The 16006-nt window shown below is 38.4% G+C and overlaps 1 pseudogene; it reads right to left on the bottom strand.

Moving 5' to 3' along the window:
- Positions 1-5059: 5059 nt before the first annotated feature.
- On the bottom strand, positions 5060-14653 carry LOC128627621 (RCC1 and BTB domain-containing protein 2-like; annotated as a pseudogene).
- Positions 14654-16006: the final 1353 nt, after the last annotated feature.

Consider the following 16006-nt stretch of genomic DNA (forward strand, 5'->3'; position numbering starts at 1 on the left):
TTTAGCATCTATGCTCATCAGAGGTATTGACATATAATTTTTTTGTAGTGTCTTTATCTAGTTTTAGAATTAGGAAAATGCTGACATCATAAAATGAGTTTCATAGCCTTTCCTTCTCTTGAATTTTATGGAATAGTTTGAGAAGGAATGGTGTTAGTTCTATTCAGAATGTTTGGTAAAATTCACCTGTGAAGCCATCTGATCCAGGGCTTTTGTTTGTTGGGAGTGTTTGATTACTGCTTCAATTTCACTAGGTGTAATCTGTCTATTCAGATTCTCTGATATGTCCTGATTTTATTTTGGGAGAGTGTGTGTTTCTAGAAATTTATCCATTGTTGTCCAGCTTATTGGCATATAGTTGTTCATAATATTTTCTTACAATCCTCTTTTTTAATTTAGTGTCATTTGTTATTTCTCCTCTTTCATTTCTGTATTTTATTTATTTGTGTCTTTCTTCTTTATTTTCTTGGTTAAAATTTTGTCAGTCTTGTTTATCTTTTCAAAGAAACATGTCTTGGATTCATTGATGATTTGCATCTTTTTTTAGGCTCTTAGTTTATTTATTTCTGCTCTGATCTTCACTATTTCCTTCCTTCTAGGAAGGAAATAATGGGCTTTGTCTGTTGTTCTTTTTCAAGTTCCTTTAGATCAAGCTCCTTTAGAATCTAACATCAAGTTAGGTTCTTAATGTGAGCTTTTTCTTGTTTTTTGAGATAGGCCTATAATGCTATGAATTTCCCTCTCAGGATTGCTTTCCTAGTGTCCCACCGATTTTGCATTGTTGTATCCTCATTTTCATTTGTTTCAAAGTATCTTTTTATTGTTTCCTTAATCTCATTGTTGATCCAGGCATTGTTTAATAACATATTATTTAGCTTTCATGTCTTTGTGTGTTTTTCAGCATTCTTCTTATGATTGATTTCTAGTTTCATAGCACATTATTGTGGTCAGAGAAGATACTTGATATAATTTCAATCTTCTTAAATTTATTGAGACTTGTTTTGTGTTCTAATATGTGATCTATCCTAGAAAATGTTCCATATGCATTTGAAGAGTATGTATATTCTGCTGCTTTAGGGGAAAATTCTCTGAAGATCTCAATTAGATTTGTTTGATCTAGTATGTCATTTAAGGCCACTGTCTCCTTTTTGATTTTCTGCTACTTTAGCTTTTTTTCATGTTGTTCAATTATACTTGTCCCCATTTTCTCTCATTACTCTCTCATGCTCTATCCATCCCCCACATTCAATCCTCCCTCCCATTGTCTTTGTCCATGGGTCCTTTATAAGGGTTCCTTGACTTGTCCCTTCCCCTTTTCTTTTCCATTTACATGATGTATATTTTTCCATTCCTTTAGTTTTAGTCTGTGTGTATCTTTGAATCTGAGATATGTCTCTTGGAGGCAATATATATATATGGATTTTGTTTTCTTATACATTCAGGAACCCTATGTCTTTTGGTTGGAGCATTTAAGACATTTACATTTAAAGTGGTTATTATAGATAGAGTAGATACATATGTAGTGCCATTTTACTGTTAGACTGTTTTCCTCTTTTTTTTCTTTCTCTTTTTCTTTTTCTTCTTAAAGCAAACCCTTTAATATTTGATGCAGTACTGGTTTGGTGTTACGAAACCCCTTTAGCTTTTTTTTTTTTTTTTTTTTGGTCTGGGAATCTCCTTATTTCTCTTTCAATTTTAAATAATATCTTCACTGGTTAAAGTAGCTTTGGTTGTAAATCCTTGCTTTTCATCACCTTGAATATTTCACACCACTCCCTTCTAACCTGAAATGTTCTGTTGAGTAATCAGATGACAGTCTCATTGATGTTCCCTTTTATATAACTACCTGCTTTGCTCCTGTGACTTTTAGGATTCTCTCCTTGCCTTTAAGCCTTGACATTGTAACTGTGATGTGTGTCAGTGTAGGCCTCTTTGGGTTCAACTTGTTTGGGACCCTGAGCTTCCTGAACTTGTGTGTCTTTTTCCTTCACCAGATTAGAGAAGTTTTCAGTCATTATTTCTTCAAATAATTTCTGAATACTTTGCTCACTCTCTTTCTCCTCTGTTATTCCCATTATGCATATGTTGTTCCACATCATGTTGTTCAAAATGTTTCTTAAGATCTCTATTTTTTTTAATTCTCTTTTCTTTTTGCTGCTCCATCTGGGTATTTTTTCTACCTTGTCTTCCAAGTCACTAATTTAATCCTCTATTTCATCTAATGTACTGTTTATTCTGTCCAGTGTATTATTTATTTCAGATACTGCATTCTTTACTTCTGACTCATCCTTTTTTTTTTTGGTTACTTTATCTTTTTCATGCTGTTGAGTATCCTTATAATCATTACTCTAAACTGTCTGATAAATTGTTTCCTCCCTTTCTTCTTCTTCTTCCTCTGGAGAATTCTCTTGTTCCTTTATTTGGGATGTGTTTCTTTTTGCTTCCCATTTTGGTAGCTTCTTTGTATTTGCTTCTATGTATTAGGTAGATCTGCAAAGACTTTGGTGTACACTTTTGTCAGATGTTGCTTGTGACTGGCCTTTGTTAACCTGTTTGGATCTATCCGCAATCTATAGCATGTGGCCACCTCTTCTGGGCCTGTTAATGTGCAGAGAGAACCAGACTGTGTAGTGAGGCCAGTTTTTATCCACACCGGGTCCTGGGGATGGGCAGCTGAATTTGCCTTGGTTGTTAAACTAATCAATGATATAGCATCAGAATATAATCAGCAGCCTGGCTTTATCTCCATTGTGTGATTGAGTAACTCCTGTAGGTGAAGCTACTGCTTCCCCTCCAGCTATTGAAATTTGGAAGGGAGTGCTCTGCCTGAGAAAGATGGCTTCTGCTGTATGGGGGATGACTCAGCATAGGGATCCTCTTGGCGGTTGTTTCAGTTATCTCCTCTCAGAGCCACCAACCCCAGACTCTCTTCAACCATCCCTAGCCCACTCTGTCCTCTCTCTGCCAGAGTGCATGGTAAGTGGCTGCAAATAAAATTTTGTGCATTGGCCCTTCATGAGGCTCTCTGCATCTCCAGCCACATCTCCCCGGCAGACAGAAATCCTGCTGCTTTTCACAGACCCCACACTTTTTAGGGGAAAACCACTAGCCACCTCAATATCCCTCTGGAACTTCAGCTGCCATTTGTGGGACCCAGCCAGCCCTCTTGCGCCTCCTCTGCACTTCCTACCAGTCTTGTTGTGGTGATGTGGTTTCTTCTGTCTGTCCATGGTTCTAAGGATTCTCTCCAGCTACTGTTCAGCTGGTTGTTCAGGAAGATTTTTCTATAATTTTATTGTAATTACAGTTTGGGCCTGGGAGGAGTTTAGTCTACCTTCCACTTACTCCCCTGCCATCTAGGGACTGTCCCTTTTTAAAAAATTTAATAGTATAGGTATGAGATCTTTTCATCAATGCAGTAATAGCCAACCTTGAACTTTATAGTTGTACAGTATTCCATTGTATAGAAAAAGTTAATTAACCCATTCCCAAGTTTGTGTATATTTGGGTTGTTTCATTTTTTCCCTAAATGTAAAAAACAAAGCTAGTCTTTAAAAACAGAGAGAGGCAAAACTTCAATAGAAAAATGGGTAAATAAAGAGAGCACACACACAAAAAGATAAACCGCTAGCCCTGGCTGGTGAGGCTCAGTGGATTGAGTGATGTCCTGTGAGCCAAAGGGTCACCTGTTTGATTGCTAGTCTAGGGCACATGCCTGGATGTTGCTGGCCAGGTCTCTGGTAGGTGGCATGAGAATGGCAATCACACATTGATGTTTCTCTCCCTCTGTTTCTCCTTTCCTTTCCCTTTCTAAAAATAAATAAATAAAATCTTTTAAAAAAGGACAAACTAACCTATAAGTACAAAAAGATCTTCAACCTTGCTCATTAGGGAATGGAACTGAAAACTACAAGAATATATTGATACCACTTCTCATCTATCAGATTGCTATACACCTGAGTGTTTGACAGCATACTTTGTTAATGAGACTGTGAAGAAACAGGCACCCTTTCATGTTGTTAGTGGGAGTATAAAATGGTGCAACCATTTGGAGTGACTTGGCTAACAAAATAACTTATACATTTACCCTTTATTTAGCAATACCACTCCTAGGAATTTACCCTGAAAACTTACCTCCACAAATACATAACAACATGTAAGCAGGGTTATTTATTATGGCATGATTTGAATATCAAAAGGCATTTTCTAATGCCCATTTGTAGGGGACCAATTGATAAAATAAGGTACACCCACCATGTTGTGTTAATTCATTGGTGATCATATTGCTTTTTTGATCATTGTTGATTTTTCACTTTTGATCATATTATGTTTCACAAAACAACAGCTTATCTTTGTACTCCCCATCCTTTACTTCTGATGCTTATTTCTTTTCCTCTTCTAATAGCATTTTCCAGCATCTCTGGTGTAATTTTAAAGGGTAGCCATAGTAGTAGATAGTTCTCATTTCTCCTTAAATAAAAAGAAATGTTTCTAGAGAAAGAAATAAAAAGAAAAAATTACTCGATTTTTCATTGAGTAATTATTTTTTAAATTCACTGTTGGATTCGGGCAGCTAATATTTTATATAGGATATTCAAATATATGTTCAAATGTAACACTGGCCTAAAATGACTCATTAAAAATAATATCCTTAACCAGTTTTTGGATTTACAGTCACATTAGTCTTATAAAATAAACTTGATAGCTTTTGCTCACTTTCCATTTTCTGAAATAAACAGTATATGATTAGATTGTGTATCATTTGAAAATTTGGCATAATGCATCTGTACAGTTGTCTGGGTCTGTGCTTTTTTAGAAGTGTTTAATTGCCACTTCAATATATTTAATGTTTATGGGCCTATTATAATTTTCTATTTCTTCTTTCATCATTAGAATTTTGCATTTTTTTCAGAAATTTATTTATTTTTGTGGACATTCAAATATTGATGTATATTTATTATAAAGTTATTTTACAATTTGAATCTCATTTTTGTGCTCAGTTATTTATCCTTTTCCACTTGGTTTTTGTCTATCTGCTTCTTTTTTTAATAAAATCTGATCAGAGCTCCATCTTATTCTTTTTGAAGATCAAACTGATAAGGGAAACATAACAGTAACTCAGCTTCAACAGGAACACGAATAAAATTGGTCAATGAAGTAAGAAGGAGTGATGTTTTACCTGCTGCTACACATAGTTATACTTCTTTGGTTCTGTTTTTTAAAGATTGTATTTACTTATTTTTAAAGAGAGGGAAAGGGAGAGAAAGAGAGAGAGAGAAACATCAATGTGTGGTCCTCTCACACATGTCCCCAAATGGGGATCTGGCCTACAACCCAGGCATGTGCCCTGACTGGGAATTGAATTGGCAACCCCCTTGTTCTCAGGACAGTGCTTAATCCACTGAGCCATGCCAGCCACAGCATACTTCTTTAGTTCTTAATGTATTGTAGTCATATGACATTTAATGATGAGGATATGTTCTGGGAAATGTGTTATTAGGTGATTTTATCATTGTGTCAACACCACAGGGTGTACTTACACAAACCTAGATTATGTAATCTATTATATACGTAGGCTATATGGTGTAGCCTATTGTTCTAAGGACATAAGCCAGTAGTGCATCATGTTACTGTAGAAAGTTGTAAAACAGTAATAAATATTTGTGTATCTAAACATAAAAGATAAAGTTGGTGCATGTGTGTGTGTATGCTGTTGAAGGGTTGTACCATGGGAGGCAGAGTAGACTTCAAGAGGGGAAGTGGGGAGAGAGGGAGAGAAGAGATTGAAAGCAACCCAGAGAGACAAAGTGTGAGATGAAAAAAAAATAACTAAACAGAGAGGAGGAAATAACTGGAGAGGAGGAGGAAAGAGAAAATGAGAGAGGAAGAAGACAGAGAGAGAAAGCAAGCCAGAGAGGGAGGAACAGGGCTGGAGAAAAGAGAAAGATAAACTGAAGGAAGGAAAATGAGTGTGAGCAGGGATGGGCATCAGAAAGGGTGTGGGGGGGCAGTCTAATTTCCACACTCTCCTCACCAACTAGCTCCCTTCACTCTGACACCAACTCAGGTCTGTAGCTTTGCCTGGGTGGCTGCAGGATGGGTGGAGAGCATGATGGGCTGAGCCTCCTTATGTATTTTAAACTACCTAGAACCCGCAGTATTCAACAATATAGTTGGATTTCCTTCCAACATTGTACAGAAAAAGAAAGAAAAAGCCCTGGCTGGTGTAGCTCAGTGGATTGAGTGCAGGCCTGTGAACCAAAGGATCCTGGTTTAATTCCCAGGGCACGTGCCTGGGTTGCAGGCCAGTCCCCAGCAGGGGACGCACGAGAGGCAACCATACATTGATATTTCTCTCCCTCTCTCCTTCCCTTGCCCTCTAAAGATAAATAAATTAAAATCTTAAATAAAAAATAAATGATAAATAAATAATAAAAAAGGAAAGAGAAATAGACAAAAAATAACCAACAGTGAAAGAAAAAAAATGCATAAAAACTTTTTGCTTATTAACTTAAGGGACCACCAGCAACGTATATGTGATCCACCACTGACCAAAGCATTGTTATGCTGCATGACTGTATTTATATGGAAATATAACAGAATTTTGAAACAATTAGCATTTCTGATCAAAGCATTTAATGCCTTTTATATCAACTTTGGATTACAACATATGGGGAAGAATGACCACCATCCCTCTTTTAAAAAAAAAGGTTTTATTTATTTTTAGGCACAGGGGTAGGATGGGAGAAAGAGAGGGAGAGAAACATCAATGTGTGGTTGTCTCTTGTGCAACCCCCACTGGGGACCTGGCCTGTAACCCATGTATGTGCCCTAACAGGGAATCGAAATTGCGACCCTTCAGTTCACTGGCTGGCACTCAATTTGCTGAGCCACAGCAGCCAGGACCACCATCCCTCTTTTGACTGACTGTAGGTATTCAGCCAAGCATAACTCATCATAAATACTATTAAAGAGAAGTTATTCACTGGCTTTTCAGAGAAAGTAGAAGTGCTAAAATATTTTTTTCTGCAGATAAGACTAATTTTTAAAGATTTTTTAAATGTACTTTTAGATAGAGGGGTGGGGAGGGAGAAAGAAAGGGGGAGAAACATCATGTGTGAGATACATTGATTGGTTGCCTCTCACAAGCCTCAACTGGGGACCTGGCCCACAACCTAGGCATGTGCCCTGACTATGAATCTTACTGTCGACCTTTTGGTTCACAGGCCAGTGCTCAATATTCTGAGCCACACCATCCAGGGCAGGAACAATTTTTAAAGGCTTCAACTATGCTTGCTTTGCTGATAAAGTTATTCAGATCTTGGTCCATTTCTGCAAATGCTTAAGTTCACGTTACTATATTTAAATGGTTTCTGCAAAACCTAAAGCAGATTTTTTTCAAATCCTCAGTGTCATATACTTCACAGCAACAGAGAGCAAAGCAATGGCATTCTCCTCACAGATTTCTTGCTTGATAGATTGTTAGCAGAGCTTTTTCAAACAACTTCCTCTATAACATGTAGCTACATCCTAGCAATCCTACTGCTTCCTCAGGAGCAAGGCTAATGCTGTCCATGTACAGCTATTCTAGGAAGACTCAGTAAATAGGATATGAAATATCATTCTCACTGTTCCAACACCTTGTGCATAAATGTACTTTCCATCCACCAGAAATTTCAGGTCTGCAATGTTGGGGTTTACAAATTCCATCTTCAGCAACTCAGTCACTCTGAGGTGGTAGTCATGTTCCATACAAAGGAGGTGCCAGGAGACAGTGGGAATGGCAAAGCAGGCAAACACATTGTCCCTGCAGGAAATGTGGGCGAGGTGAGGCAAGATCACTGACTGGCCTGGCACAGGCCCCACACATACACATATCCCCCCTGGGTCTTAAAAGCAGATGTGTGGGCAGAGTGGCAGACTGTAAGTTCTAACATTCTGTTCTATTCCATGACAGGAGTAGAATAGGACTGGTTACTTTTATTGCCAGTGCCCAACTTGCCATAAGAATTTGTACCCCAAGCACCTACTTGGCCTTCTTCTGTTAATACTAATATGTGTGGGTAGCCACAGGAAACCCGCTGGACATGAATGCCTTGTGAAGCTGCTACTCTACAGAGAGTTGACTAGTTTCCACTACTGCCAGGTCCAAGCTGCCCATTTCCCTTGTAACCCAGCTATAAACCCCAGCTATAAATGGCACTGTCCACCACTGCAGTTGAGCACATCTGGCCACATGCTGTATTCTCAACTACTTTACTCTGTAAGCAGTCAGTGTCTCTTCAAGGAATCAGCTAGTTAGCTGTTGATCCAGAGCCTACCTCCACATCAGATGTTGGCACCAAAGAATGGTAAGACCCACAGGCAAGTTCAATCAACTTGTTTGTTTGACAAATTACTTAGTAGAGACATGGCAGGGCACCAAACTCTGATTTGTGGCCCCACTGCCCAGATAGCTATAAGCTTTATGACTTCAGGTAAAGACTTTTCCTTCTGTTGTTGTTTGCAAGGACAATATGTGGATGACTCCCATAGCTGAGGCAGGTTATTTTATTTTTATTTTCTGCCACTTAAAGAATCCCATCTCGAATGTTTAGTGGTGCTCTGGAAATCGCTTGATCCCAAACAGCCACAGCAGTTTCTGCCAAGCCTGAAAATGTCATCGTTTACAGTAGTATATAAAACTTCATTGCCAGCACTGCCAAAGACACAAACTTGATGAAATAACTGATGTTCCTCAGAATAAAGGGCCACTTTCCTCCATCTAACATATTCAAAGATGACAGAGTAGCCTGTACTAGCTTCCACTTTCTCCATAAAAAAGGGGGAGTTCTTCCATATTGACTCAGTACTATCCAGTTCCTAAGCATAGGTCCTCTGCCTGTTCTTTAATTGGTCTGATTGGTTGTTTTGTTTTTTCTTTGGGTGGGGGGATTGATGTTAAGTTGAGTGAATTTCTTCTATATTTTGGGAATTAATCCCTCATCCAAAGTATCATTGGCAAATATGTTCTGCCATATGGTGGGTCCCCTTTCTCATTTTGTTGATGACTTCTTTTGCTGTGCAGAAGCTGTTTAGTTTGACATAGTCCTATTTGTTTATTTTTCTTTTGTTTCCCTTGCCCTAGAAGGTACATCAGCAAAAATATAGTTACAAAACATATCAAAAATATTGCTGCCTAAGTTTTCTTCTAGTATTTTTATGGTTTCATGACTTACATTTAAGTCTTTTATCCATTTTGACTTTATTCTTGTGTATGGTGTAAGTTGGTGATCTAGATTCATTTTTTTTTGCATATACCTGTACAATTTTCCCAACACCATTTACTGAAGAGACTGTCTTTATTCCATTTTACCATTTTGCATCCTTTGTCAAATATTAATTGACCATAAAGGCATTGGTTTACTTCTGGGATCTCTGGTCTGTTCCATTAATCTATATGCCTGGTCTTATGCCAGTATCAAGCTACTTGATTACAATGGCTTGTAGTTTAGTTTAATATCAAGTAGTGTGATTCCTCCAACTTTGTTCTCCTTTCTCAAGATTGCTGAGCCTATTTGGGGTTGTTTTTTGTCTTGTGTAAATTTTTGGAATATTTGTTCTAGATCTATGAAATATACCATAAGTATTTTAATAAGAATTGTGTTGAATCTATAGATTGCTTTGGGTATTTTAATGATGTTAATTCTTCCAATCCATGAACATGTTATATACTTCCACTTGTTTGTATCTTCTCAATTTTTTTAATTCAATGTTCTATAGCTTTCTGAGTGTATGTCTTTCACCTTCTTGGTAATATTTATTCCTAGGTATCTTATTTTTTTGTTGTTGTTGCTGCTATAGTAAATTAGATTGTTTTCTTACCTATAGCTCATTATTGGTGTATAAAAATGCCACTGATTTCTGAATGTTAATTTTGTATCCTGCTACTTTGCCAAATTCATTATTAGGTCTAATTTTTTGATGGATTCTTCAGGGTTTTCTATGTACAGTATGATGTCATCTGCAATTGACAGTTTTACTTCTCCCTTTCCAATTTGCATGTCTTTTATTCCTTCTTGTCTGATTGCTGTGGCTAGGACTTCTAGTACTATGTTGAATAAAATGGTAAAAGCAGACATCCCTGTCTCGTTCCTAATTGTAAAAAAACACATTTCTGTTTTTGCCCATTGAGTATGATGTTAGCTGTAGGTTTTTTAATGTGTGGCCTTTATTATGTTGAGGTATGATCCCTCTATTCCCACTTTGTTGAGAGTTTTTTTTATTATAAATGAGTGCTGGACTTTATCAAATGTTGCAGCTATTGACATGATCATGTAATTTTTATCTTACATTTTGTTAATGTGATGCATTACACTTATTGATTTGCGAGTATTGTATCAACCTTGCATCCCTGGAATAAATCCCACTTGATAACATTATATGATCTCCTTAATGTATTGCAGAAAGTGGCTTGTTAATATTTTGTTGAGGATTTTTAGCATCTCTGGCCTATAATTTTCTTTCTTTGTACCTCCCTTATCTGATTTTGGGATTAGAGTAATGCTGGCCTTGTACAAGGAGCTTGAAAGTCTTCCCTGTGGCTTGAATTTTCTGAAGTAGTTTGAGAAGGGTAGGCGTTAGTTCTTCTTTGAATGTTTGGTCAAATTCTCCCGTGAGGCTGCCCTGTTCAGGACTTTATTTGCTAGGAGTTTTTTGATTACTGCTACAATTTCACTATTTGTTATCAGTAAATTCAGGTTTTCTGTTTCTTCCTGATTTTCTTTTGGAAGATTGTATGTTTCTAGGAGTTTACCCATTTCACCCAGGTTATCCAAATTGTTGGCATATAGTTGTTCATAGTATTTTCTTATAATACTTTGTATTTCTGTGATATCAGTTGTTACTTGTCCCCTTTTATTTCAGATTTTATTTATTTGGGTCCTCCCTTTTTTTGATGAGTCTGATTAAAGGTTTGTCAATCTTATTTTTTTCAAATAAACAGCTCCTGGTTTCATTGATTTTTTACTGTTTTTTAGTCTCTATATCATTTATTTCTGCTCTGGTCTTTATTATTTCCTTCCTTCTCCTTTCTCTGTGCTTTGTTTTTCTTTTTTTTTTTTAAGGAAGATAACTTTTAAAAAGTTATTTATTTATTTGTTTATTTATTTATTTATTTTTAGAGAGGGCAAGGGAGGGAGAAAGAGAGAGAGAAACATCAATGTGTGTTATCCTCTCATGTGGCCCCCACTGGGGACCTGGCCAGCAACCCAGGCATGTGTCCTGACTGGGAATCAAACCTGCAACCCTTTGGTTCACAGCCCACGCTTAATCCACTGAGCTATTCTAGCCAGGTTGTTTGTTTTTCTTTATCTAGTTCTTTTAGGTGTAGATATAAATTGTTTGTGATTTTTCTTGCTTTTTGAGGTGGGCCTGTAATGCAATGAACTTCCCTCTCAGGACTGCTTTTTCTGTGTCCCAGAGGTTTTGGGTTGTTGTGTGTTCATTTTCATTTGTTTCCAGATAATTTATCTTTGATTTTATCTCATTATTAACCCATTGATTGTTTAACAACATGCTACTTAACCTCCATGTGTTTGAATGGTTTCGAGTTTTATTATTACAGTTGATTTCTAGTTTCATACCATGGTGATTCAAGAGGATGCGTTAATTTGGTTTCAATATTCTTAATTTATTAAGATTAATTTTGTGTCCTAACGTGTGGTCTATCTTTGAGACTATTCTATGTGCATTTGAGAAGAATGTATATTCTGCTTCTCTCAGATGAAATGTTCTGTAAATACCAATTAACTCCATCTGATCTAATGTGTCACTTAAGGTTGCTGTTTTCTTGTCAATTGTTTTTTCTTTTTGGTCTGAAAAATGTATCTGCTGATGACAGTGGGGTATTAAAATCTCCTACTATCACTGTATTGTTATTGAATTCTCCCTTAAAGTACACCAAGTATTTGTTTATATATTTAGTTGTTCCTGTTTTTGGTGCATATGTTTATAGGGGTTATATCTTTTTATTGGATCAATCCCTTTTGTATTATGTAGTAACCTTTGTCTCTTGTTATGACCTTCATTTAGAAGTCTATTTTGTCAGTTATAGGTATTACTACTCTAGTTTTTTTCTGTTTCCATTAGCATGAATTTTTTTCTATCCCTTTGTTTTCAGCCTCTATGAATGTTTTGTTCTGAGGTGGGTCTCTTGTAGGCAGCATATGTATGGGTCATGTTTTCTTAACCATTCAGCTACCTGGTGTCTTTTGATTGGAGCATTCTATCTATTTACATTTAATGTTATTATTGATAGGTACTTATTTTTGCCACTTTATTGCTATGCCTATGCTATTCTCTTTCTCTATTTCTTCCTCTTCTTAAAGCAGTCCCTATAACATTTTTTGCAACACTGGTTTGGTGGTAAAAAACTCCATTAGCCTTTTTTTGGGGCGGCCTGCCAACCTCTTTATTTCACCTTCAATTTAAAATGATAGGCTTGCTGAAAAGCCTAGTCTTGGTTGTAGGTCCTTGCTTTTTGTTACTTTAAGTACTTCATACCAATCCCTTTTGGCTTGAAATGTTTCTATTGACTAATAAGGTAAAGCCTTAGGAGAATTCCCTTGTAGGTAACTGTCTCTCTCTTGCTTCCTTTAAAATTGTCTTTGTCTTTAACTTTTTTCTTTTTAACTACGATGTGTCTTTGTGTGGGTCTCTTTGGGCTCATCTTGATTGGGACTCTGCTTCCTGAACTTGTGTGACCTTTTCTTTTACCAGGTTAGGGAAGTTTTCTGCCATTATTTTTTCAAACATGTTCTCTATCCTTTGCTCAGTGTTTTCTCCTTCTGGTACTCCTATGATTTGGATGTTTTTATGCTTGATGTTGTCCCAGAGGTTTCTTACACTTTCCTCATTTTTAAAAATTCTGTTTTCTCTTCTATTCTCTGCTTGGGTACTTACTATTATCTTTCTCTCTAATCACTGATTTGATCCTCTCCTTCATCTAACCTACCATTGATTTCTTCTAGTATATTCTTCATTTTAGATATTGCATTATCCATTTGATTCATTTTTGTAGTTTCTATGTCTTTTTCAATGGTTACTATCTCATTGTTTAAATTCTAACAGAGGTAATCCATTCTTCCCCATAGTTCCGTATAATAACCATTATTTTAAACTATTCATCTTGTATTTTAATTGCTTCCATTTCATCCATTTAATTTAATTCTTTTTTTCTGGGGATTTCTCTTATTCTTTTGTTTGGGACATTTTTCTTTGTCTCCCCATTTTGTCCTTCTGTATTAGGTAGGTCTGTTATAACTCCACACTTGTTATTATGGTTTCCTGATGAAACTGTTTTGTTGGGCTCAGTGGCATAATCTTCCATAGCACTTGATCTCCATGCTTCAGGAATATTTCTTGTGGGCTATGTTCAACTTCTGTTGTAGTTAGGTCTTAACTACTGTTGACCCTTTTGTGTGTGGGTTGACCCATCAGGCTAGGTGGGCTATAAGGTTAAACTTGGATTACTGTGTATGAGACACTGTGCAGGGACTGATCCCCTAGGTGTCATTCCCAAGAGGGTCTGGTGATTGCTGAAATCCTTTGTGTGCGCTGTTTGTGTGGCTAGTTGGCTCACACTCTGATGTGGTCTGAAGCCCATCGCTATTGTGTTGGTTCTGGGATCACTTGGGTGGAGTTCAGATACAAATCACTATAAAATGTTGTGTGTAACTAGCCTTGGGCTTCCTGTCTGTAATTATCACACTGTTTATTATTTGTATCTATGTTTACTAGGTGTGTGTGGGAGGGGCCAGGTAGATACCAGAATCAGCTTCCTGGAGCTCTGACCCGGGGGAAGATCAGCTAAGTCCAAGGCTTTCTGAAGTTGGCATCCACCTGTCAGCTACTCCCCGCACCTTGAGATTGCCTGGACTTCCTCCAGAGTCTTATGAAGAAAGGCTGTTGAGTGAGCCCAAGCTGGCCTTCCCTGCTGACCCTCCCTCAGGACCCAAGCTCAGCAGGGCAAGGTGACCAGAATGGGAGGATAGGGCTAGTGGGCTCTTTACTTTAAGGCTGCATGGCCAGACACTCAGTGGGGAGAATGTGACCCCTACTCCTGAGCCATATCATTCAGACTCTACTAGAGTCTCTAACTATAGCTCCCACATGAGGAGCACACCACAGGTTCAGGCTGGTTGCAGCCAGCTGTCCCTTCTATAGTAGCAAGCTCAGGAGAATAGGATAGTGTTATGGGGTCTCAAGCAAAGAGGTCAAGAAAACCTTCTAATGGGGGTGGTACCAGCTGTACCACAGGGCAAATTGCACTGCATGCACTGCAGTCATGCTTGCTTGAGCCCAAGACTACAGTACTGAGGTAGATGCACTCTGAATGTCCCATCTCTGAGTAGCGCCTCCTCTCCAACTTGTGAAATTGAACCCAGCAGGATAGGATCAGAAAGGGTTATGAAAATATATCAAGGCAGTCTACTTTTGGAGGTGGTGGTGGCTTGCGTGAGGGGAATAAGCTGCACGTCTCCCTGTAGTTCTGCAGCCAAGCCATCCGAGATCCCAACGGAGCTGCATTTTGAAGTTTCTGGCTCCAGGCTATATGCTCCTTTTTCCCTTGCAGGACTTGGAGGAACAGATCAAGTGAGCCCTTTTCTGGCATGGTGTTGACTCTTGGGAGAAATGCAAGCTGCTCCCTGTAGCTCTGCAGTGTGCCACCAGAGACCCTTACAAAAGGCTCCAAGGAGGTGGTGCTGAAGGTCCCAGTTCTGAGCTGTGCTGCCTTGCCTATGGGGCTGAGCTTAGCAGGATGAGATCTGTGGGATTTGTGAATGCAAATCAAGGCAGATTTTCACTAGAGATGGTGCAAGCCCAGGAGAAGGAAGCAAACTGAATGACTCTCCCTAGCTCCACAGCTGCATGCCACCAGCAACCCTAACAAGAAGTATTTTGTTGGGGGCGGTACCTGTCTATCCCATGGTAGGGGAGAAAGTTTGGTCCTTGTATGAAAGCCACTCAGTTCAATGATCATTTTGTATTCTGTCTATAGTTTCTCCCAAAAAAGAGCACACCTCAGGTCCCAGCTTGGTGCAGCGAACAGACCTTTCTACTGCACTCAAGCTTGGCAGGATGGTATTGCCAATATTTGGAGGGCCAGGTTAGTGCACTTCCCCAAGCTGGTGCTGTAAGAATAGGGGTGCCTGACTGCCAAAGATGGCACCTAAAGGCAAGTATGAGATGTTGCTTCAGGCCTGGATTTTTGTGGCCATCCCTCTAGACCTCTCTTTGAAACCATGCCACACAGATCTTTATGGCTTCTGTATACCCTGAATTTCCTCCCCTCTACCAGAGTCCTGGGTGAGCGCCCAAGCATAAGCTCCTGTGTGTTGGCCTTTTAGGAGAGCACCTGGGATTCCAGCACACTCCCTGTCTTCCTAGTGAATAGAGACCCCACTAATTTTTCCTGCAAAATGCTATGCTAGCTCATCTTCTTGGCCCTGGTGCTCTGCTTTGAGGGTCCTGGCATGAGTTTGGGACCCTTCTCTCCTCAGTGGAGTGGACTTGTGAAGCTGAGGTATTCCTCCAGCTTCAGCCATTTCACCTGGGTACAGGGAACAGCTATGTCCACATCTACACCCTTCTTACCAGTCACTTTGTAGCTCTTCTATATATCCTTGACTATAGTACTCCTGTTCAGCTGTCCTTCATTTGGTTATTCAGGTTGACTGCTTTATCTTTTAGCTGTAAATCTGGTTTGTTACTGGGAGAAGGTGTGTAGCTTTCACCTACTCAGCAACCATCTTGTCTTTTGGCTTGTTATTTTTCTTTGCTGTGTAAAACCTTTTTAGTCTGTTGTAATTCCATTTCTTTCTTTTTCTCCCTTTTGTTTCTTTTGCCTGAGGATATATATCCAAAGAAATATTACTAAGAACAATGTGAGAGAATTTACTGCCTATGTTTACTTCCAAGAGTTTTATGGTTTCAGATTTTACATTTAACCTGCAGCTGATCTGAC

Source organism: Artibeus jamaicensis, unplaced genomic scaffold, assembly GCF_021234435.1.
Source record: "Artibeus jamaicensis isolate MK-2021 breed Jamaican fruit bat unplaced genomic scaffold, CSHL_Jam_final contig_463, whole genome shotgun sequence".
Lineage (NCBI taxonomy): Eukaryota > Metazoa > Chordata > Mammalia > Chiroptera > Phyllostomidae > Artibeus > Artibeus jamaicensis.